General features: G+C 46.4%; 1 long non-coding RNA gene across 1 annotated transcript in view; it reads right to left on the bottom strand.

Moving 5' to 3' along the window:
- LOC106728998 overlaps nucleotides 1-19,842 on the bottom strand; it is a 52,555-nt gene extending 32,713 nt beyond the window's left edge. The window contains exon 1 of the long non-coding RNA XR_004323719.1: nucleotides 19,643-19,842. This is a non-coding gene — a long non-coding RNA (uncharacterized LOC106728998). The remainder of the gene's footprint in view (nucleotides 1-19,642) is intronic.
- Between the last annotated feature and the right edge of the window lie 4,470 nt (nucleotides 19,843-24,312).

Raw genomic sequence — 24,312 nt, 5'->3', positions numbered from 1 at the left:
CCCAGACACCAGGCGTGGGCCCCAGGGATGCTGGGCCGGCCTGAGGACAGGCCACACTGAGGGCTGGGACAGAGGCTGCCTCCTCTGTCTCCGTGAGCCCCAAGCTACATCCAGGAGCAGCTGTCCATTGTGTCATCACCGTCAGTCCTCTCTTGATGATAAATGCTTTCCACGACGGTGCTTTTGCTGCAGGAACCACAGGGAACATAAGGATGGGAGCCCCGGGCAGCGGGGAGGCAGGAGCAGAGGTTTCCTAGGTCTGCAATCCTCCTAAGCCAGGCTGGCCTTCGAGGTGTGGGCCATGGTCACCCTGGAGAGAGGTGCCGAGAGCAGCCAGTCTGCCCACTGCCCCCCTGAGTCCCTGCAATCCACGCTCCTGGGAAGGTGTCCTCCGGGTCAGGGATGAAGCCTTGGCCAGGGCATGACCTCCTCTACCCCCGCCAGGGCTTTCCTGGTGCCCCTCCCCCCTCCCCCCAGGCCACCCGCCCACCCCGAACCCGGAGCCCCTGCTGCTTCAACCTCCGAGTCACCCAGGACGCAGGCCTCCGCCAGGGAGGAGAGGGTGTTTTCTCCCCAGAAGCAGCCCAGGGTGCGCAGACAGCCCTGGCTGAGCACGGGGCACCGGGAGCCCCAGGCCTCGGGAGGTCAGGCCGGGACACACCTCTGCGTGCACATTTCAGCAAGACACACCAAACAGAGAACAAGCTAGCGGTGCCAGCGGGAAAGGGAAGAGGGGAGGGGCAGGGAGGAGCGGTGGAGGAAGAGGGACAACTACTGTGCATAAAACACACCGGCCACAAGGACGTCCTGCACAGCACTAGGGAACAGAGCCAAGACTGAATAACTTTAAACGAAGTATCAATCACAGAAGTACTGGATCACTGACGGCGGACACCTGAAACTAGTAAAATATTACACATCAACCGTCCTTCAGTAAAAAATAAAATAGGCAGAGGACTTGAAGAGGCCTTTTAACAGACAGCACACAAATGGCCAGCAAGTACCTGACGCTCCGCCTCCCTGACCACCACGGAGGCACAAGCCCAGACCACCGCGAGAGCACCTCTCACCTGTGACAGCGGCTGCGATGGGAAAGCACGAGATCAGCACTGGCCAAGATGCAGAGAAAAGGGAACCCTGGTGCAAGGCCGGTGGGAATGCAAACTGGGGCAGCCACTGTGGAAAGCAGGATGGAGGTTCCTCAAAAAATTAAACATAAACTACCATATGATGCAGCCGTCCACGTCTGGGTGCGCACTGCGAGGAGATGGGGTCAGGCCCTCAGAGACATCTGCACGCCCACGCTCACCGCAGCCTTATACACAAGACAGGGGAGCAACCTGACTGCTCGTCAGCAGATGAACGGACAAAGAAAGTGTGACACACGCACCACAGGGGGATATATTTCAGCCATTAAAAAGGGAAGCCTTGCCTTCCGGGACAACATGGATGAACTGGAGGGTATTACACTGAGTGAAGTAAGACAGACACGGAAAGACAGACTGCATGCTGTAGGGAGCAGTAATATGTGGGATCTTAGAAAAAAAGAAGAAGGAAGAAAGGAATAAAAGGAAGGAAGGAAAGGAAGGAAGGAAGGGAGGGAGGGAGAGAGAGAGGGAGGGAGGGAGGAAGGGAGGAATGAAGGAAGGGAGGGAAGGAGAGAGAGAGGGAGGGAGGAAGGAAGGAAGGAAGGAAGGAAGGAAGAAAGAAAGGAAGGAAGAAAGGGCCAATATCATAACACAGAACAGAACGGCAGTTGCCGGGCGGGGGAATGGGGAAACGGGGCGATATACCTGGAAGTCTGTGCCTTTTGACCTACACGTCCCGCAGCATCTGACGCTCAGCATGGTGACCATAGTTCACAGTGATGCATTCATTATCTTGATCTTGGTAATCACTCCACAACATGCACGTCTATCAGATCATGTTGTACACTTTATTGACAAGTATAATTTTTCCCCTCAACTTTAAATACAAAGTTGAGGGGAAAAACAAAGACAGACTGGGGTAAAAAAAACAACAGCTGATCAATCTACAGGCCGCGGTGTGTGGACAACTGCTGTTTCTCAAGCTAAGCCACCAAGGAGGTGAGCTAGAGGACACCGACGCTGAGCGCAGTTTCGCTGTTAGAAAGCGACTCGTCAGACTCTGCGCATGGATGAGAATGTCCTGACTGGGCGATCACACTTACCTCGTGGGCAGGACAGGCCACTCCAGGGGCTTAAACCACAGAATGCTGCTTGCATAGACGTGCAATCAGCAAAGACAGGCTCACGGGGAGAAAGGGCTCTGGACGTGGCTTGAGAAGTCGGGGTTCCAGTTCTGGGCCGCTGCCTCCTGGCCTGTGCCTGAGACAAGCTACAGGGCCTCAGAGCGTCGCCTCACAAAGCAAATGAGCCCACCGTCCTGGGACCACAGTCACACTAAATGAGACGGCACCCAGGGAGTGCATCCTGGAGCCTAATTCAACCGTTTGTGTCCTCAAATTCTCAGGCCAGATCAGATGATCTTACAATTTAAACCCATGCCTCTCTGGCCCAATGCTCCTGCTGCATGAATGCCTCCTACAGAAACAATTGCACAAGCGCTCCCAGAAAATGAGCACAGGTGCCCACGGCAGCTCCCATGTGAAGGTGAAAGACTGGAAACAGCCTAGGTGCCCATCAGGAGGGGCCTGTAAAAGAGAAAACCACGCTGCATCCAGGCGATGCCTACCCTGCAGCGTTAGGAAAATGGACTTCAGGAAATAACGGCCAGTGAAGGAGGAGAGCAGGTTTGCAAATCAGCATACAGAGTCAGTCCTATTTGTTGAGAAAGGTGAAAAAAGATGGACACTTCTCATTCACACCTTTTGTGTTGTATGAACTTTCCACTTAAGATGGAAAGCCAAAAGAACATCTCCTACGGTCAGAGCAAAAACCCCTGCACCTGTCCCCATCCAGTAGAGAGAGGAGACTCGATGCAGGGAATTTCGCGGGGATGTACCAAGGTGAGCAGAGAATGAATGAGACGCAGGCTGCGGCTCTGCTCACGCGTAGATGGGAGACGTGGTTAACGGAACATCACTGTCTTTTGTCCGTGAGATGTTTCAGGCCGTGGCTAAGCCCCGATGACATCTAACACACGTGAATACAAAGGAGCAAGCGTGCCACAGGCCCAGTTAGGGACTTAGAATAAAGACCAAAAAAAAAAAAAAGTATAATACCATGGTGAATATTGTCAGAAAAAGTCAGCTGCCAAATGTCTGCACTCTGAATTTCATCTCCAGTTGGGAGAAAATGCCCACGGATCCCAGAACACTGGAATAAAACTCCATGTGGTTCTGTTTTTATGGGTGAATCTGAAACCAGGTGGCTCTGGAAAAAGAGTTCCCACAGCCCTTGCCCTCCTGCGGTTCCTCCGGATGCTTAGAATGTTTTCCTAAAATGAAATTACAAACATGAATCTCTTATATGCAAGCAAACTTTCATACCAAGTATGCCAATTACAGGCTTGTCATTTTCCCTCTGTAAACCCCAATTTTGAGCCATAAAAAATGTGCTTATGATACAACATTTTGAGCTCAAAAGAATCAATTGTTCTTTTTGGGGGAAGGTGGGGGGGACTTGCAAATGTCTTCTTAACTTTCTTAAGGGAAAACAATCATACAGAAATTAACAATTTACTGGTTTTGATCAGAATTCAGTGATTCTCTATCCTCATACCATTTCTAAATGTTTTTAAATGTTAAGTCACAGATAATCTTTTCTAAAACTATGGGGGGGTTCCTCCTGGAAATGGACAGAGGAAGAGTTTAAGTTCATAGGGAGGGAAATAAGGATTTTTTAAAAATAAGGCAAATAAGAAAATGCATTGGATGATCGCGTACTGTTTGAGAATGAGCCGGAGAGTGTGTGGATGCAAGTCTACCCCTCCGAGCTCAGTGCGTCAGCACCTGTTTTCTGACATCTGGACACCATGGCGTTGGGGAAACAATGGGCTCTGAAACCAAACTCAGAACTGTCTGTCATTAGGCGTACTAAGCCACATTCTTAACCTTATTTCAATGGAGGGTTTTCGTGTGGTTTAATACAGCTATACCTTTTTCTAGTAGCACATACTCTAACTTTGACACATTTGAAGATAGAAGATCTACAGGGAAATGTAGAATCAAGAGCCATAAGACACTGGGTTACAGTTCATGAGAATTTGCAATTTAAGTACATGATGACTGAAAAAGGGATGGAGGGGCATCGGGAAGTGCATCTCTCCACCGCTATGTCTAGGAGCAGGTTAATTAAGTCACCGACGTGCTGCAGAGAAGAGTGTAAAACACCGTGATCAAGTGAACTCTTCTCTGGGGTTACACAATTTATAACCCACACCATTCTCGGAGGAGGAGCAGCTCCGCCAGGCTTCCGAAGAGACAGCTCTAAGGCGCTCAGCTTCCCCAGCAGAGGAGAAGGGAGAGGACTGGGCAGCACGCCCTTCCAGCACGCACCATCGGACACTGTCCTGGCTGCCCGCTGGCCTGGGAGCGTGGACCTGAAGAGGGTGTGCTCAGCCAGCACAGGGTGCCCACCTCCACAAGGAGTGCCAAGGGGAGGGCCACCCCTACGTCTCAGATGGGGTCACGGACACACAGGGGAGCCTGCCGCCTCCCAGGCCTGAGCCTTTTTGTCCCAAAGGAGAGAGCACTTCCGTGGTGCTCCACCCAGCACCCACCCAGCCTGGTAAACACATCAGAACCCAGAGTGTGAATTTGATACATGCAGCCCTAGGATGTAGGCTACACTCAAAGTTTCTGTTTCAAATTAAACCACATCACTTTGCATCTGTCTTCATCTGCTGCACCTGGAATAACGAAGGTGCAACTGCACTTACTGGGTAGTAGCCACGCATTTGCGATGCACACAAATCACCACCACCCCCAAAATGTGTCCTCTGAACCACTCCTCCCTCATTTAATCCACCCTAATTCCTGCTCTCAGGGGCTTCAACTAAGCTCCAAAAGCCAGGGACAAGGCAAGCAGAGCTCTCCCCAAAAGGGCTTCCACCCTAACAGGGGTGGTGGGGGTTGAAATGTGAAATTGCTGAGACCTGACAACCGTACACGGAGCCCAGCAGGGCAGCGGGGCTGCTGTTCTGACATGAAAGACTCAGCAGTCGGCAGCAGGTGGGAACCTGTGGGTCCAGGGCAGGCTCCAGCCAGGATGCACACAGCCCCCAGCGCCGTGCTCACTAATCACCCCATGAGAAGGCTCCTGCTCCTTAAAGCAACCAATCACACCTCTCATCCAGCTGCCCGGAAAGAAACCTTCAGCTCACAGGTGACAACACCACATGAGGGGAAGACAGGACTTAGCAAGCCCCCAAATGAGCCCCTTTGCATCTGGTCCTGAATCCCAGTCATCCAGCTTTCAGTGGGCTGTGAAATTAAGCACAGTCTCCACTCCTTGCCTCTCCCCTCTCTGCCAAGGTCCCACAGGCAATCCCAGGCGCCTGCCCTAGTTGAGCAAACAAAACTTGCCTTGTGGGCTTAGAAGCCACTCTGCTACCCCAACTTCTTGCAGGATAAGATGGGGTGCATCACTGAGCCACCCTGAGCCTGCATCTTCTCACCTGCAAAATAGGACAATACTGCACACCAGAGACAAGGTCCATGACACAAAGCAGGTGCTCAGTAAATGGTAACACAGAGTCTACGTGAGCAGAACAGGGGAGGGGTCAGTATTAAAATACCCAGCCATCTCTTTTAGAAAAAATATCTTGTATCCACTCTTCTTGGAGAGACATGTTCCATTTGGTTTGCCTGGCAGCACAACACACTCTCTTCAGGATGCTGTGGAAGGCTGGAGAAGGGTCCCCCCTAATCCCTGGAGCCTGTGAATGAGATCTTACACGGGAGAATGAACTTTGTTAAGCGTGACTAAGTGAGGATGGAATGGGGAGATTATCCTGAACTACAGGGTGGGCCCTAAAGCAATCACAACTGTCCTTCTAAGAGAGGGTCAGAGGGAGACTTGACAAGGACAGAAGAGGAGGAGGCCGTGGGAAGACAGAGGCAGAGACTAGAGTGATGTTGACACCAGCCAAGGAGTGCCGGCCGCCACCAGAAGCTGGAAGAGGCAAGGCAGGATCCACCCTGAGAGCCTCTGGGGGAGTGCGGCCTGGCCGCACCTCGATTTCATCCCAGGGATGTGGTTTCAGATGTCCGACCCCAGACGGGTGGAGAATAAATTCCTGTTGCTTTAAGCCCCCCAGTCTGCGGTAATTCGCTGTGGCAGCCACAGGAAAGGCACTCAGAGGCCACGGCAGAAGAGAGTTTTAGGGAAGGACAGAATCCAGCGCCCTGCAGGCTGTTCTCTGAATGGAGAGAGCGCTCTGTGTCTGCCCACTTCAAGGGGGTGGGGGCCCTGTTCCTGGACACCCCGCTTAGAAGCCCCAGCACCTCCCAGTTCACAGGCCAAAGAAGCAGCTGAAGATACGCTGTGGGAGAGAACAGAAGGCCAGCGCCTTTCTGCCCCACGTTCCTCAAGCATCAGTAGGACACTGGATGCATTTGTTTTGCCAGTAATCCCCTCCAGCACCCCTGTACCCAACTTCAGCCTCACTCCACCTCAACCTGTTCTCAGGAGAACCCAGAATGGCTTGGGTCTGTCTGCGTCAGACGCTTCAGAATTTAGAGAATGACACACCCAGCTCGTTATATGAGGGAAACCACAGAGCCAACCGTCTGAACGAGGGCAGAGTGAACAGGAGCCCCACCGGAAGTGAGCTGGGCATCCAGCTTCTTACCTACAAGGCAGCACTTCACAAACTCACGTTCACACAAATCGCCCGGAAGGCTCTGGACATGAGGGTGATCTGGCTGTGACATCTGTCACCCCACTGTCCACCAGGGCTGATCTGGCCAGTCGGGCCAGCTAGGCGGGGGTCTCCTTCCTCCCTCGCCGCTCCGTGTGCGTCCTGCCCCTCCCGAAGCTGCAGGCTCCGCTGAAGAGCACAACCTTCCCTGAGAGGAGGACCGTGCTTTGGTCAGGGGTATACGAGGAGCCGTGCTCCCCTGCTAGAACCTCCAAACGAGCTCTCACGGTCCATTTGTAGGAGAAAGTAGAGTCGCCAAGCTTCCAAGACTCCAGCGCACCCAAATGAAGCGCTGCACGTGGCAGTCTGCCTTTCTGATCCTCTGCATTTCCAATGAGCTCCCAGCCCACGCAGAGGCGGCTGGTCCCTGGACCACATTCTGACCAGCAGGACTGCAGGACACGCGCAGCCATGTGCACATGTGAACTCAGTGTATCTGTTAGGTGAAGGAAGTGTCCGAGGGGACCCACACTGTGAAGCCCACAAGGCCAGCATTGTAGAGAGGGTGCAGGGATGGGTTCACACAAACATGTGTAAATTCATGCTTTCTTCCCACAAGCTGGACAAAGAAGTGAACACCGAGGGGTATAAATGTCATCAACCCTGCAGCAAAGAACAGCAGCAAAACCGGTTTTGCTTCTCCTACAGAAAAGATAACTCCAATATTGAACTCAACTTGAGAGACGAAATCAACAGGACAAACGTGGAGCAAATAAAGAGCGCCCCACTGGTGGGCTGTGTGCTCCTGGCCGCAAGGAACCAACTAAAATGGCATTTTAATGCTCCAGACAAAACCATAACAACATGGTCAGCTCAAATACAAGAGATGCACTGATGAACGCAGAAAAAAGCAGAAATACAAGATGGTGAAGGTTGCGCAGCAGCAGACTGGGGGCTCTGTGTCTAGAAGCAGGCAGGGCGTCCCAGGTCAGACCCAGTGGCACGAAAGGGATGACAGAGCGTCGCCAAAATCACTGCTGGTGAAGGCAAAAGGGGCTCCTCCTTTCCCTTCTCTCACAAAAGGAAGCCGAAAAGGGGTCAAAGTCAAATCTCGCCCCTCACTGGCTCTGCGACTGTAACACACCCAGCATCACAGCAGAGCCGCCTCACTTCTGCTGGAGACAGAGTGAGCTGCGTGCAGGCGACAGCCAGACACCAGGGAGGGAGGAAAGAAGAGACAGAGAGTATGAACACAAGCCACAAAAACACAAGTCCTCCCACACACAAAAAGCCCACACACCGAAATTCCAAAACACAGAAAGCAAACCTCACACAAAGAAAGACGCGTAGTAAAGACAACAGGGAGAATCCATTCCAGACACAATGGAGTTCATAGAAGAGCCGGCAAAAACCTTACGTAAGTTATTTTTAAATTGTCAAAGGGATAAATAAAACATCTAACATATCCATAAGCAATTTTAAATTATGAATAAAAGAGAAATACATGAAATAACAATAGGAGACAGAATCAATCATAACATCTTAGAAGTGAAATATATAGTCACTAAGAAGTTTTAATTTAGAAGACGGGATAAACTAACAGGAACACAGTCCAGAGCAAAGCGTAAAATGGATGAGAGAGCTGAGGCTCACCCCAAGTGCAGAGAGTGGTAACAATTTTTTTAACGTATGAACATCTGTTAAGAAGCAGGGAGAAAAGATGGAGATGTTCCAATATATATCAGATTGGAGTTCTTAAAACTAAGAATAGGAAAGAAGTGAGATTTGAAAATTTAAAATAAATAATAGATAAGAACTTAACAGAACTGGAGAAAGGCAAGTGTGTCCCATCAGAACAAATAAAAATAATCTATGACTAGGTTGTGTAATGAAATACAGAACACTGAGACTAAGGAAACAACCTCAAAAGCTTCAAGGAAAAGAGCTTGCCTTTAAAGGAATGGCAAGTACAATATCAAAAGATTTCTCACCAGTAACAAGAGACTCCAGAAGGCAATGAAGCAGTATCTTGACAGTGATGAGGGGTGGGGAGGTGGGGAATAGAACCTTAACCAAAGATTTCAAACCAATCAAACTATTAACCAAGAGTGAAAGCAATGCACAACGAAAACAAACTACTCATTAAAAAAAGGACAAAATACTTGAAATTTCTCCCAAGAAGATATACAAATGGCCAAGAAGCACACAAAAAGATCCTCAGCATCATTAATCACTAGGAAAATATAAATCAAAACCACAATGAGATGCTACTTAACACTCATTAGGATGGCTGTTATCAAAAAGAAAAAGAAAGCAGTGTTAGTGAGGATGTGGAGAAACTGGAACATTTAGGCATTGCTGGTATAAATCTAAAATAGCGTAGCTGCTGTGGAAAACCATACGGCAGCTCTTAAAAAAATTAAACATGGAATTACCATATGATCCAGCAGTTTCGGGTGGAACTCGAAATGAAAACAGGGATTTAAACAGATACTTGTGCAGCCATGTTTATAGCAGAGCTATCAACAACAGCAACAGCAATGTCCATGGATGTATGAATGGATACAGTATTCTGGCATACACCTGCAACGGAGTATTATTCAGCCTTAAAAAGGACTGACACTCTGATACCTGCTACAACATGGATGAACCTTGAAGACGGTAAGTGAAATAAGCCAGACACAAAGGACAAATATTGTGTGGTTCCACTTACATGAGGTCCCTAGAATAATCCAATGCATGGAGACAGACCGTAGAATGGTGGTTGCCAGGGGGGGAGGGAGGGAAAAAAATGGACAATTATTGTTAATGGGTGAGGAGCTGCAGTTTGGGAAGACGAAAAATTCTGGAGATAGATGATGGTAATGGTTGGACAACAATGAGAATGTAAGTATGCCAATGACCTGTACGCCTGAAATGTTTAAATGGTAAATTTCATGTTACAGATACTTTATCATAATAAAAAGTTACAACCATAAAAAAGGGTGAAAGCAAAATAAATACATTTTTACCTATACAAAGATTTAGTGACTTTACATCCCACAGATCCCAGTTTTTAAAAAAAGAAAAACTACTTACATTTAGGAGGGAAAAAAGTAAATTCAGAAGCAACTTATGAGAAATGAGAAGCAAAAATGAGCAAAGCAACTGAGAAAATATAACAATAAATTTAACTTATCTTTTTGAATAACTTTTTGTATTAAACAACAGCAGTCAAACTCAAACAACAGTATCCACATGCTAAGGTCTTTATTGTGATCAGAAGAAAGAAAACAGAAATAATGAACCACTGTAGCCTTTTGTTACAAAAATTTTAAATATCTTAAAGTTTTAAGGATAATCACCAAAAGAACAGAAATACAATCAACAGCTTCCAAACTAGCAGAGGTGAAAAAAATCTCTCATAAAACATTTAATCAATTTTCAAAGTAATAAAAGGTTAAAAAGACAGCAAAGAAATGGAGGGGGAAACGAAGAAACAAACAAAAAGAAAGGAAAAAAGGAAGAAAGAGAGAGGGGGTAAGGAAGGAAGGAAGGACGGGAGGAAGGGAGAGGAAAGAAAGAAACTGATATTAACAAAAAATAAAGTAACATAGTAAATATAAAACCAAACATGTTTATTAATTAATCACAAAAATATTAATGGGTTAAATTTACCTATTAAAAGAAGATGTTAGCTGACTGCATTTTTAAGAAATCTAGGTATACACCATTTATAAGGAACACACATAAGACAAATCCACACAGACAAATTGAAAATAAATAGAAAGATATAACACATATTATCCAAAAGTAAAGGAGGGCTCACTATATTAATAGAAAATAAAATGCAACTTAAGCCAAAACTATTAATTACTATAAAAAGTGACACTATAGCATAGGAAGAAAATCACTGAGAAGGTATCAACAATTACAGTCAGTCCCCTTCTAACAATATAGCTCCTAAATGTAACAGCAAGTCCAAACTGGCAACATTATAAGGATAAATTAACAAAACCACAGTTACGGTATTTGTAAGCTATGAATTACAAATATAAGAAACTTCCTTAACCTGACAAAGGACATTTATTCAACACCTACTACATACATCACACAAACATCACATGAGACTTCAAATGGTCTCCTTAAAACTGAGGATAAGACAAGGATGCCTGCTACCACTACTTACATTTAACACTGTTCTGGACATTCTAGCCAATGCAATAAGAAAAGAAAAATATATTAATGTTTTAGAAATAGCAAAAGAAGACCTGATATAATAGTCTATTTATAAATTCAAGAAAATCTATAGATAAATGTTAGAAACAGTGAGAGTTCAGTATGGTTACTAGATATCAAACTGTGGTAGGCAGAATAAAGGTCCCCAATGATGTCCACCTCCTAATTCCCCAAATCTGTGAATATGCTTCCTTGCATGGCAAAATGGACTTTGTAGATGTGATTAAGATCAACGGCCTGGAAATGGAGTGATTATTCTGGATTATTCAAGGTGGGTCCAATCTAACTCCATGGTCCTTTAAAGTGGAGATGTGACAATGAAAGGAAGGTCAGGGAGGAGCAATATTGCTTCCATTTGAAGATGAAAAAGAAGACCATGAACCAAGGAACTAGCCTCCAGAGAGTGGGGAAAGGCAAGGAAATAGATTTTCCCCAGAGCCTCAAGAAGGAACACAGCCCTACTGACATATCTTCATTTCAGCCCAGTGTGACCTTTGAAGCCGTACAATAAGAAATGTATGCTGTTTTAAAATACTACATTTGTGATACCTTTTTATAGCAACAGATAACTATACACAAATAAACAAATAAAAATCAATTGCATGTTCATCACCAAATATCCTTTTATACAATATAAATGTTTAAGTTCCCATTCACAGTAACAATGAAAGGTCCTTAGAAATAAACCTAAAAATGATAAAAGAGAACAGAACTAAATATCATCAAAGGATATAAAACAACACTGAAATAAATGAGAAGCCATATCATGGACATGAATTAGAACAGCTTATGTCATAAATATGTCAAATCTGCCAAAAGTAATCTATAAAGTCAATGTAATTACAATACCAACAGGACTTTTTATAAAACTTTACACATAAATCTTAAAATTGAAATGAAAGAGAAGATGGTCAAGAATAGTCAAAAGAATACTGAAGACAATAAACACTGGGAGGAGATGTGTCCTCCCAGATATCAAGGCTATTATGAAAGTACATAATAAGACAACAAATTCTTCTCACAGGGAAAACAAAAGACCAATGGAACAGACTGAAAATAAAAGAATACATTTGGACTATTTCCACTCATATGAAATTTAAAGAAAGGCAAAGCTAAAGAATATATTGTGTAAAGATACACATATACGTGGAAAAAGGCAAAGAAAACCAGGGGACCAATTATCATAAAAATTGGGAGGAAAGAAGGGGAGGGGATAAGATCTGGGCGGTGGCCTGCAGAAATGCTCCGAGATATTTTTAATGTTCTGTGTTGTAACACTGCTGATGGTTTATTATTTTGCTTTATCATCTTATTATAATCCTTAATTGTGTGTGGTGTGTATGTCTTTCTTTTCTCTTTGCATGGCAAATTCTACAATTAAAAATATTTTAATGACAAGAGTGAAATTACAGACTGTTCAATCACTGAAGCTGTGACAAATGGTTATTAGTAAGAAAAATGTAAAATCAGATCCCGACCCTGCTCCACATTCAAATGCATCAGATGAATTTAAGCCCCAACTGTGAAAACCACACTTTGTCATTTTTATACTAATGTACTCAATAGAATACCTTTAGGCTTGTATGGCAAAAAAAAGTTTTCTTAAACAAATAAAAAGCATAACATGTAAATTAAAAAATTAATAATTTTGACAATATTGATATTGCACATCAAAAGACACAGTAAAACAAACTCCCAAAACAGTGGAAAAGTTATCTGCAGACTGGAAGAAAGTATCTACACTGTGCATAATAAATAAATTATTATACACAAATAGGCATTTTTTTAAGTATTTCAAATCAGTAAGAGAAAAAAACAGACATTCCAACATAAAGATGGCCAAGTAACATGAACAGGCAGTTTGCAGAAGAGGAAACAGAAAGGCCAGTGAACAAAGATAAGATGCTCTGCTCTTGAGTAATTAGGAAAGTGCACACCAGAACAACGAGCTACCCATTTACACCCATCAGATGGGCAAACATTTTCACATTCGGCCATTACAACTGTAGACCAAGTGTGGAGGGGAAAGGAGGAACCTGCACGCCTGCCAGTGGGGATGTACAACGCACATCACGTGGAAAGCTATTTGGGAATGTCTAACATTGTTGTAAGCGTTGGTGTCCTATGGCTTAGCAATGTGGTTTCCTGGTAGAAACTCTTGCTCACGTGAACAAGGGTTTGATGAGACAGATCTGAGAATGTCTACAATCACATACATTATTTGTTATAAGGGAAAAATGGAAGTAAGCTAAATGTCCATTGATACGACAATGGATAAACTGTATTAATTCCTACGACAAGAGAACACAGGGCAGATAAAACAAATGAACACAGGGCAGATAAAACAGAATTATGTATGCAACCTCAAAATATAATGTTGAGTGAAAAATAAACAAGGATGCAGTATGATACCATACATACATTTTTTAATCTGCAAACCACTCTCAGATAACATTTACTGCTCCATAAATATGTTGCAAAAGTATAAAAATATGCATAGAAATGAGAAGCACTAAATTTATACTGGGGGCTACCTCTGGGATGGAGGGAGGGGTTGGGATCGCAGAGGGGCACATGGGGTCCTGCATTTTGTCTATGATGGTAAGTTGTATAAAGACGGTGGGTATACAGGTATATGTCTGTTATTCTCTATTCTTTTGGAACGCTTGAAATATTTCCTAATTTTTTTTAATTATTTTCATAAAGAGAATGGCAGCCCCACTGCAGGGAATATTTGTCTGTAGCTGGGAGCATCCACTGGCTCCCAGTTCTATGAATTTGCACAGGTGCCTAGTAACCACTAAGACACATCTCACCACTGAGAACATGACCCATATTTTTGATAAGACATCAGCGAACATTATGCCACAACCAGGACTGACAAGTAGGTGAGATATAAAAATTCTTCTCTAAAAACAGAAGGAAATGTTTCTGTTTATAAAGGAGTCCAAATGTAATGAATATTTATAGGTAATGAAATCCCACCTGCCAAAATGACCTGATTAATAATAGAGCGGGATGGCTAAACCTGGTAACCTTTTATGATAAATTATAGGCTGTGTGTCAGTGGTCCGGGGGCTGGCAGAGGGTGACTCTTCGTCCCGGGCCCCCTCCCTTCAAAGGACTTCACATTAAGGAAAGCAGGCTCAGACAGAGGTGGAAGAGGGGTGCAGCCACCTGAACATGTCAGGCATCAGGGCGAGCGTAGGAAGTCCAAGAACGGGGGTCTGCTCTGGACTGCTGTTAGCTGAAGAATTAGACAGATTTAGGGGAGGTCTGCCTAGGATAAAAATGCAGTCAGTGTGGAGAAATATGCCAATTAAATCACTTCTGCCATAATGGTACAAAATTCCACGGTGGCCATTCTCTGCACCCTCCCCATCTTCTACAAACGAGAGCCCGCATCACACCCAGCATGGATGACTCGAAAATAGATGGTCTTCGGGTGATATGCATGTTTTAACCCCTGTGAACATTAATGGGAGTTTTGTGTCCGTATTGATTGCCAAAGAAGCCTAAAGTTTAAAGCATTAATTCTGGATTCCAAGATGTTTGTCAGTTCCTCCTGGACCCTTAGTCCTCATCAGCACTTGGTATTTTGAACTCCTTTTTCTCTGCATATTTTAAAGAAGAAATTGAGGGGCCTGTCTAATCCGCTCCTGTCTCCAAAGCTCGGGCCCTTTAATAGGTCCGTCAATATTCATCCATATTTAGGCCGAGATGAATGGACACGGCGCGCTTTGCCTTGGCAGCAGGGCCGGGTATCAATCATGAAGACTGCCGGAGCAGACACATCAGCCATTTGGCATCCTGATCCCCACCCCCACCTGATCTGGCGGAAGACACTTCCAACATATCAGTAATGATCTGTGTCCAAAAACTTCTCGCGGGAGCACGTGAGCCAGGAGGGAGGTATGTCCCATCCTGTCCTCCTGCTGCCTCTGCTTTGCAGACCCCTAGAAGTGACCTCCCAAGCCTTCTGAAACATGGAAGAATTTAGTTCCTGTCTTGAGATGTCACTAACCGCAGGGGCTTTCAGGCAAGGAGTGAACCAAGGTTTGAAGGATCAGCACCAGAAGTCAACCTCAACCCCAAACCTCAAACTCTGGTTTTGGGGTGCACTGAAGAGCTTTCTCTGTGAAGCTTCGAGTCCCACCTCCAGGCCAGGCTCTTTTCGCTTCTGACAGCCTGGTGGCTGTTTTCCCTTCCAGATGCCTCCCGACAGCTCCCAGCAGCGCGGCTCTTCCCGAGGGCTTGTGGTCCACACAGAGCTCACATCTGAGTCCTTCCCCGCAGGGACCCTCCCGCTGCCCCTGTCTCCTGCTCGGGGCCACAAAGAGAAGCCCCTCCTACATCAGCACCTCCACTTTCCACCCGAGAGGCCTTGGAGAGCCAGGACCCTCTTAGAGGCTGGGCTTCTCATCCCCCTAATCCCAAGTAAGGATTAAAGTGCCCGCCCGGGGGCCCTGGCAGAGGACAGCACCCTGCCACTCACACGAAGCCACTGAGCAGGGCCTGCTGGTTTTTCCTTCTAGCATCTTCACAGAGCCTGAGTGTGGGAGCCAGGGAGGTAGAAATACTGAGAATGAGAAGAGAGTAGAAACTAATGAAACTTTTATGAATTACACAGAGCTGGTCAAGGCAGTGAGGTCTGCAGGCCCGTACCTACCCGAGTGACTGACCCCTACAGAGCATGGATAATTCAGCAAATAAAAACACAGAGTGCCAACTACTATATATCAAACAACAAGGTCCGACTGGATAGCACAGGGAACTATATTCAACACCTTGTAATAGCCTATCATGAAAAAGAACATGAAAAGGAATACATATATATATACACACACATAACTGAATCACTATGCTGTACACCAGAAACTAACACAACATTGTAAACCAACTATACTTCAATTAAAAAAAAAAACCACAAGGTGCCCAGTTAGCCTTAAACCTCAAATAAACAATGACTAATCTGTTCATATAAAAGTTTTTAGTAAACTTACAGTGAAAAACTACTAAAAAACTGATTCATTGTTTCTCTGGAATTTTCTGATTTAATATTCCTAGCGAGGAAGAGGCAGGGAAGTATCACGATGCGCTCCCTTCACAGGAGAGAGGCACGAAGATCCACCAGGCTGGCTCCTCCCTGATGGGAAATCCGGGGCCACGCAGGGCCACCTTCTCAGTGTGGCCCCCGGGCTCACACCCCCCACGGAGCTACACAGAGGCCACGCTGCCTGGCTCAGGAGAGGACCCAACACACTTAAATGACGCAGTATATTCTACATATTCAGGTAGGGTAAGGTTTTTTCTTTTCTTTTTCTTTTTTTTTTTAATTTTTGGTAAAGGTCCAGGCAGAAAGACTAACTTTCATTCTGTACTGATACTTAGGGAGAGAACTGGAGAAGGAAAGGAGTTCAGTCTCCTACTGAAGACAATATCTGAACTTAATTACTTGGAGCCCAATTAACACTGGAAAAGATATTCTCAGAGGACAGCTATGCCATCAGTTGTGGGGACTCATTTTGTCCCCTAAGAAGACCAGGAGAAAACTTCAGTTACGTCCTAAAGGAATTTTACCACTGGGGACATCCTGTAAACGGAAACGTGAAAGTTTAAGCCAGCCCCTCACTCATCCCTGGACTGGATGGAGGGCCACACCTCCAAGAGGCCACAGACCCTCTCCTAGGGGATGCCGCCTGGGGCTCCCAGCAAACTCCACCCACAGGCCAAGTTCAGCCTCTCTGTAGGCTTTACATTTTTTAATGGTTGAAAAGTTCCAAACAAGAATACTATTTTGTGGTGTGAAAACTGTGTGAAATTCACATGTCTGTGTCCAGAATAAAGTTTTACTGGGACACAGCATGCACAATGGCGTTTACTTGTCCTCTGTGGTCGTTTTCAAGCTGCAAGGGCAGGACTGGGTGATTGGAACTGAGACCGTAGTGTCTGAAAAGACAGAAACATCTACCACCTGACCCAGAAAAGTTCCAGGAAAAGTCTGCCAATGTGAAAACAGAGCTGCCACACAAAGTGGCAAGTGCTCGGAGAGGGAGGCGGGAGGCTGCTGGAGGACCACGTTTGGGATCTTCACAGATGCTCACAGGGATGCAAGTGAAGATGCTGAGAAACAGCCGTCAAAGCAGGTGGAGCTTTCGGGACAGTCTGATGCGACACACCAACTGCAGCCTATCAGGGCAGACTACCTGCTTCCACAGACACATCATGCTATGCGGACACTGATCCACGCAGAGAGAAAGCCTCCTTCATGACTGTTTAATATTTTAGCAATGAGCCAACCTCAGGATAAGGGACAAGTTTTCAAAATATTAAAGTGAGATCTTCGAACCTGAATCACCCATCAGGACGCTCGATCCTTCCTGCCTTTCCCCCGGTGCCATCATTCCTTCTCCCTCCTGTGTCTTTAACACCCCTGCGAGAGTCTTCCTTCAGCGAGTCTGCAAAAACGCCCAACAAAAACACCCCCCTAGACCCCACACCTCTTCCAGACGCCTCCCCACCGTGCCCTTCACCTTACAGCCAATGCCCCCCAAGTCACCCTCGTGTGCCATCTGCACCCCCACCCCTGCAGGCTGGCTCTCCCCTGTTCCTCTGCCGCCTCTCTGAGTAAAGTCTCTGCTGAGCTCCCACTTTAATGTCCAATGGACTCCGTAGAGCCCGCCTCCTCTGAGGCTCCTGGGCTGCGTCCAGCACCTCTAAGATCTCCCGGTACCACACTTCCTTCCCTTGGTTTCCGTGGCTCCACCTCTTTCTGATTTTCTTCCTATCTCTCTGGCTTCTTCTCACTCAACTTGGTGTCTCCCCTTCTCCTTTAAACATCCGAGTTTTTCCAGACCCACTCAGCTTTCACCTGTTCCCTCCCTCTCCCCGACATGACCTTACCCCTGCCGTTGGCTTCAAGCGCCATCTACGTGGTTAGCACTGACTAACTAAAATCCAGCTCATGAGAGAAAGGCTTTTCCCTTATTCATGAAGCATCAGCCAGATTTGGCTTTTCCAAGCCCCTCCAGAGGAATTAGATTATCGCCTTCCCAGAAAACCTTCAAGAAATCCCTTCACGGATGTAAACATTCTTGTCTTCCATTGGTGGGCTCTCCATCTCCCCACTGAGGTTAGGTCATCTTCATTTTAGCAGCTAATGAAGCTCCACAGTAGATGCTCAATAAATGTTTATTGACCCGAGAGAGGGTCTTGATGATAAAGAGCTTGGTGCATAATTAGAAAACATAAGGACTTATATATCCAAACTTAAGCAGAACTTCCAAAGGAAGACTTCGGTAATTTCCCTGTGTCTCATTAAAACCTCAAGACACATTTGTGATATAAAAGTAATTCTGACAACCTTTAAGACCACAGGAGCTGAGCATGTGGGATGCTTCTGTCTGTCGGAGTCCTGGCTCTGCCATTTACTGCTGTGTAACTCTGGGTAAGTGTCTTAACGCGTCTGAGCTTCAGGCTCCTCAACTTCCAGATGGGGACAAAAATATCTCCCTTGGGGTTTTTATGGAAACAAAGTCATCTAATTCATGTCAAGGGCTCAGGGCAGTGTGTGGCATATACTAAGCATGGACTACATGGGAGTGCAACTCATTCTGCAGGAAAATTAAAATAAAGAAACAGCAGGGAAGGAAAAAGGGGAAGAAATGCAACCAAGGCACTGCCATCCACCCAGACAAGGACAAAAGTAGTTTCATAAAATATAGGAAATGCCAAAAGGCTTTCTTAATTCCTGCTAAGTAGCAGGGGCTCACCCCACCTTCACGCTGACCTGACAATAAAACCAGGAGACAGGCGAATGCTGTGTTATAACCTAACCGTACTATATTAGGCTTTGATTATATGTAGTGTTCCAGGGGACATGTGGCTTAACCTGTGGTAAATTTAAATCTGCTTAATGACTTGTATTATAACAAGCTCCTATCATAAATAAAAGTTCCCAGGAGAGGAGGCAGCTCCCTGTCCTTTACTATGTCACTCATACTGATAACTCACAACACAAATGGGATGAACTGGATCAGCAGAGTATCTGTCAAACACACGTATGCACATTACGTGGTGCCCACACCGACCAAGAGGATGTCAAGACAGCATCCCACTGACGACCCGCAAATTCCCGCTAATCCAGGCCGTAGTCAGGCCTGCCACCCTACAAACAGGTGCTCCCAGAGCAGAAAAGCACCACCTCCAGGTCCCCCCGAGGCTGTGGGTCTGCCTAAATCCAGTCCAGTCCTACAGGGAGACATCCCACCCGCCCCTGCTCACAGAGCAGTACGACAGGATGCGGCCACAAAGTGTGGCCCCAGCCGCTGGCCAGGCCTCGGCAGCCCTGCAGCACCGTAAATTCGGGCTTAAATCTCCAGGAGCCCATGACAGACAAGCCCCGTGACAGCTGTGCAATTACGGCTGATGGCGTGCCTCCCAACAAGGTTCCTTTGAATTATAGGGACCTTATTAGAAGCCTCTGACCTCTCGAATTTGCGAGGCAGAAATCGCCTGAAAATCCAGTGCTCTTATTTACGCTAGCTCTGCAAAGAAGGGAAAAAGTGACTATAGGCCGACAGACAGGCAGGCAGACACGTACTCAAACTCCTGTGCTCGGGGCGTCACACCCTCTTACCAGGTCAGCTCCTTCCACACGAGGCCTGGCGGCGAGCACGAATGCAGCGGCCCTGCTGGTCCCTGCGTGGGCTCTGCAGAGAAGGTTCTAGTCCTCTTTCACCCCAGGGAAGGCGGGAGGTAAGCACGGAGGCGGACAAACAGGAGAATTCAGCAGGACTTCTCCACTCTCCGCTCCTCAGGCCTGAGAGGCCTTGAGGGTTGAGGAACGGGGGCTGGAAGAAGGCAGCAGCCATTTTAAGGACGTAAGGGCGTAAGGACGTATGGATGGGGCGGAGCTCGTAGGGAGGGAGGAGCCAGTGCTGGGGGTGGAGCTTAAAATCTCAGGGCCGTGAAGAGCCATCCATGGAAGGGGTGGGGCTAGTACAGGGGGTGTGGCCAACAAGAAGGGGTGGATCTAGTGACAAGAGCATCACAGAGGGGCGGGGCTGTGGAGGGGGCGGGGCTGGGGAGAGGCGGGGCTAGGAAAGGGGCAGAGTAGCAGGGAGGAGGACAAGGCAGAGGCGGTATTTTTACACTGTGTCCTACGAGTCACAGGGAGGTCTTTTTTTTTAATTAAAAAAAATTTTTTTATTTAGAAAATTTAAAAGCCCAGGGGAAGATCACTGGGCCACCCGATGCCAGCACATCACGTGGCCTTTAGTTTCCTTTTTGTGGATAACCCCCACATTCTGATCCATTCTGAATTGCAGGTGTTGAGGCTCCTGCCTCCTACCCAGAGTTGTCCGCCGGAAGGACGCTGCCCGCATCAGCCGAATCTGTCGCCTCACTCACCTGCCTCGAGTCAGTTTCTGTTATGTAAGCTGTGTAGGTTCAAGGGTGTTCCACTAGCACAGCTTACCTGGGGACTGCATTTTCTCTGGGGTGCGCAGTGAGCTCTACATCAAAGCCTGATTGAGCAGAAAATATGTGCTAATGTTCACAGCAGTACTCTATTATAGTATAAGTGTGCTTGTAAATATTCACTACATGTTATTACGCCATTTGAACCAAGAATATTGGGAGGTGAAAGGTCGGCCTAATGCTCTCTCCGGAGGCAGCAGTTTTGAATATAACCAAATGGGATAATGGTCAGGAATACCCAGAGGGGGCAATGTAACACGTCGTAAAGAATTGTGCTGTGGGTTTTAAGTTTTCAGGACAACAAAGATGCCAACGAGATGGCTCGTAAGCAGTCATTATTAATGGAATGACAAGGCTAATGTTAAGCAGAATGTCTTTGCGACAATAAATCTTGTCCCTGTGCCATTAGTACTCCTTACAACTGCAAATAGCAGTTAGGTTATAACCTAACATGGCAGAATTTTATCCTCTCAATCTCTAATGTATTTTATAATGCTGTTAAAGTCAGGAATCGCAACTGTTTAAGCTCACTTAATCTAGGAGAAGTTTAAACACGAATTTTAAATGCAAAAAACCGCTTTGATATTAGTTTTTCTTAATTAAATAGGAGATCTTTATAAGAAGTGGATCTTTTTAGACATGCATCAGCCTGCAGTAGATGAACATTGTTGCATTTTAAATGCCGCACTTATTTCAGGCTCAACTTTGCCAGTTTGATAAAGCTTTTCTCTTCTTTTTTTTTACTTTTTATAAAGAAAAGGTTTATGTTCATGGGAGGGCGAGATTGCACGTGGATTTGTTAAACTTCCATTGCATTCAAGCTCCTGTCAGGTACTCGACCAAGCTTTTAAAATAATTTACATATATTTTCAACATAGTATCCCTTTGAAACTGTATTAGCTGACCCTGTCATCATTTGACTTCCTTTACATATAGCAGAATGCAGACTTCGAAGAAAAAATGAGCATCCTGCCCCGTTTTTTCCCTTCACAGTCACCACTGGGACACTGAGAGCAGGAGGGCAGCCCTCACGGAAACAGCAGCTCCTACAACAGGCTCCAGGCAGTTGATGGAGACGGCAGACAAGACCAGTCCACAGACAGGGCAGGTGTGAGCTGGAGAAGGTGGGCAGCACGGACTGCTGCTTGGAGGGCTGCCAGCACTGCCCGCCTCTGTAGAAAGGCTGCCGGTCCTTCAGACCCCACCCGCCTCCAACTGCACACCTGGCCACAGAACCCCACAGGCTGTGGCCACACCAGAAGGCAGGCTTCACCCATTCTTCTCTTGGGATCTGTGGAATCTCTAATGGGCTCCCCAGGAGCACTCTGAACCAGCAGAAGGGCTCCACAGGACCACTCATCCTCCCCTCCTGAGAACTCTCATCTCCTTGGACCAAGGTCACCAACAGCGGACAGGTATGTGCCCCCAGAACGCTCCGTGTGGTAAGGCAAGCAGCCTGCTGAAGGTGGAGCCCCTGGAAGCTTCTACAGCAGCTCCTTTGGGGGAAACTGTGGGTGACTGGTCAGGTTCAGGGTAGGAATGGAATAGCCTGTTACCTGAGGCTTCGTCCTCACTACAGATGCTCACACCTGCTGCCTTTATAGCACAATGTCAAGTACTCCATCACTTCATGCTGTTCTCACAACCATGTGAGACCATCTCATCATGCAGATGAGGAAACTGAGTCAGGGAGTGACTGGATGAGGTCCATCGAGGTGGCATGTGGGGGTCCTCTGAGTCTCCCTATGCCTCTGGGCCCATCCTGTGCCATGAGGTGTCACTGATTTCTAAAATATAAAGTCCCTTTGAGATACATGCTGCTGCATCATATTCTCAGTGTTAACCACGTGGTACATTATCATTGCCACACTCCTTGCTTTTTAAATAACAAACACAAAAATATTCGAGATTCTTTTGGACATAAATTTTTAAATATCTCTTGGCTCTTGCATTAAAGAACTGTTTTCAACCTAAGGTCATACTACTGCAAGGAGCACTGGGGTCCTTATAGAGGTAAGAAAATCAGATTGCAAAAGGAAAGGGGTGGCCCTTATTCACGTGGGTTGAGTAGAGGATCTCGTGCTCTGTTTTTGCCAAAGCATGTTCTCTCACCACCCGACCATCTAATTCTCACAGGAGCCACACCAGGAGACAGACCGATGTGCTGACGTGGAAAGGTCTCCACCCAGGTTAAGTGAAAAGGGCAACCTACAAAATGGACACAGGAGATCCCCATGTCACACATGCACACATGTGCACATGGAAATAAGCACACGTGTGCAGGCACACACCTGCACACATATGCCGTATTTCTCGGGGTGGGGGGGGTTGTATCTGCACATGAAAGCAAAGCAGGCTGTCTAGCCGGGCACACAGGGAACAGACCCCAGGGGCTGCTTCAGGGAAGGACCCCAGGGAGGAGGCAGGGGAGCAGAGAGGGTGCTAGGGGGATTTGATTGCTGGAAGTTTTTAAGTTCACAAGACTTTTTAAAAATTCTGAGACAGATGATCATGTATCTTTTTGGATCACTGTTGCCGAGAACAAGCAGGAGGGGCCTGGCTGAACCTGAGGGGTCTGGCGGTGCCCGAGCATCTCTCAGCCTTCAGATCTTTCCCTGGAAGGAGCTGTTTTCAGGACACCTTGGAGCCTCCTGCTGAGCCGCCTGACTGCAGGGCTGTCAGGTCAGAAGGAAAGAGCCCTCCCTCGGCTTTCAGAGTTTCCAGCTCTGCCCTGCCAGGTGGGCGTCTCCGCAGGACTGGAGCCCCTCTGCCCAGGCCCTGGCTCCGCGGGCGGCAGCTGCTGGACGCTGAGAGGCTGCCAAGTGGGCTGTGCCCAGGCAGCACAGGCACGCCGCCCACCCCTGGGGGCTGCGCTTTAACTGAAAATGTATATTGAATTGAAGTCACCTGTTTCACGCGTGATCAGAGAGCAGCTCCCCTCCGACACGTGACGGGGAGGAGAAGTGTGGCATCACGTGGTCACTCGGTGAGGGACAGGAGTTTCCTCTTTAATTCACGTGAGGATTCCTTGGCCGGGCAGGAGAGACTCTAAAAGCCAGGATCACGTGGATATTTAAAACATCCAACATCTTCATTGTGCAGATCTCTGTTCTCTTGGATTCTGTCCTTCTAAACTCGGAGTTCAATGGAAGGGAAGACATTAGAAAGGCCACACCATCCCCCAAATCACTTAAGGATTACTGTGAGCTTGAAAGCCGACTTGGGAATCAATGCCATTAGAAAAAGTGTGCAGAATTAAGGGTTAATAGCTTCATTATGCAAGAAGCTCATCTAAATGGGTGAGAAACACACAGAAGTCCTCATCGATTAATAGGAAAAAGGCAGAAACAGCAAATTCCAAGAGAATACACATTTCAATTTGAAGAAAAATATTTAACTACATGATTAATGAAAAAATGAATATTAAACATAACAGAGCTCTTCTCCCATCCAACTAACAGAAAGTTTTCATGGTAGTATCCACAGCAGAGATGGAACATAAGTGAAATGGAAAATGTCCGGTGTTGTTGGAATGCAGAGCTTTTGTAAGACAATTCGGCAGTAAGTACTGTGAGCCTTAAAATATTCACATCCTTTGACCTCATAATTTTGTTCTGGGAATGTAACCAAAGAAAACCATCTAAAATACATAGAAAGCCTTAAAAAGATGTTCACAGAAGTGTTATTTATAATAAGGAAAAATTTTAAATAACATTTAAAATAATGAATGTCACAAAAATAGCAAAATGGCTAAGCAAATTACATTTCTTACGTTCTATGGAATATTATTGAGCCATTAAAAACTGCATTTACAAAGATAATATTATA

Source organism: Camelus ferus, chromosome 11 (genome assembly GCF_009834535.1).
Source record: "Camelus ferus isolate YT-003-E chromosome 11, BCGSAC_Cfer_1.0, whole genome shotgun sequence".
Classification (NCBI taxonomy): Eukaryota; Metazoa; Chordata; class Mammalia; order Artiodactyla; family Camelidae; genus Camelus; species Camelus ferus.
Note: the sequence above shows the minus strand (reverse complement) of the source record. Positions and strands in the feature narration are given on the sequence as shown.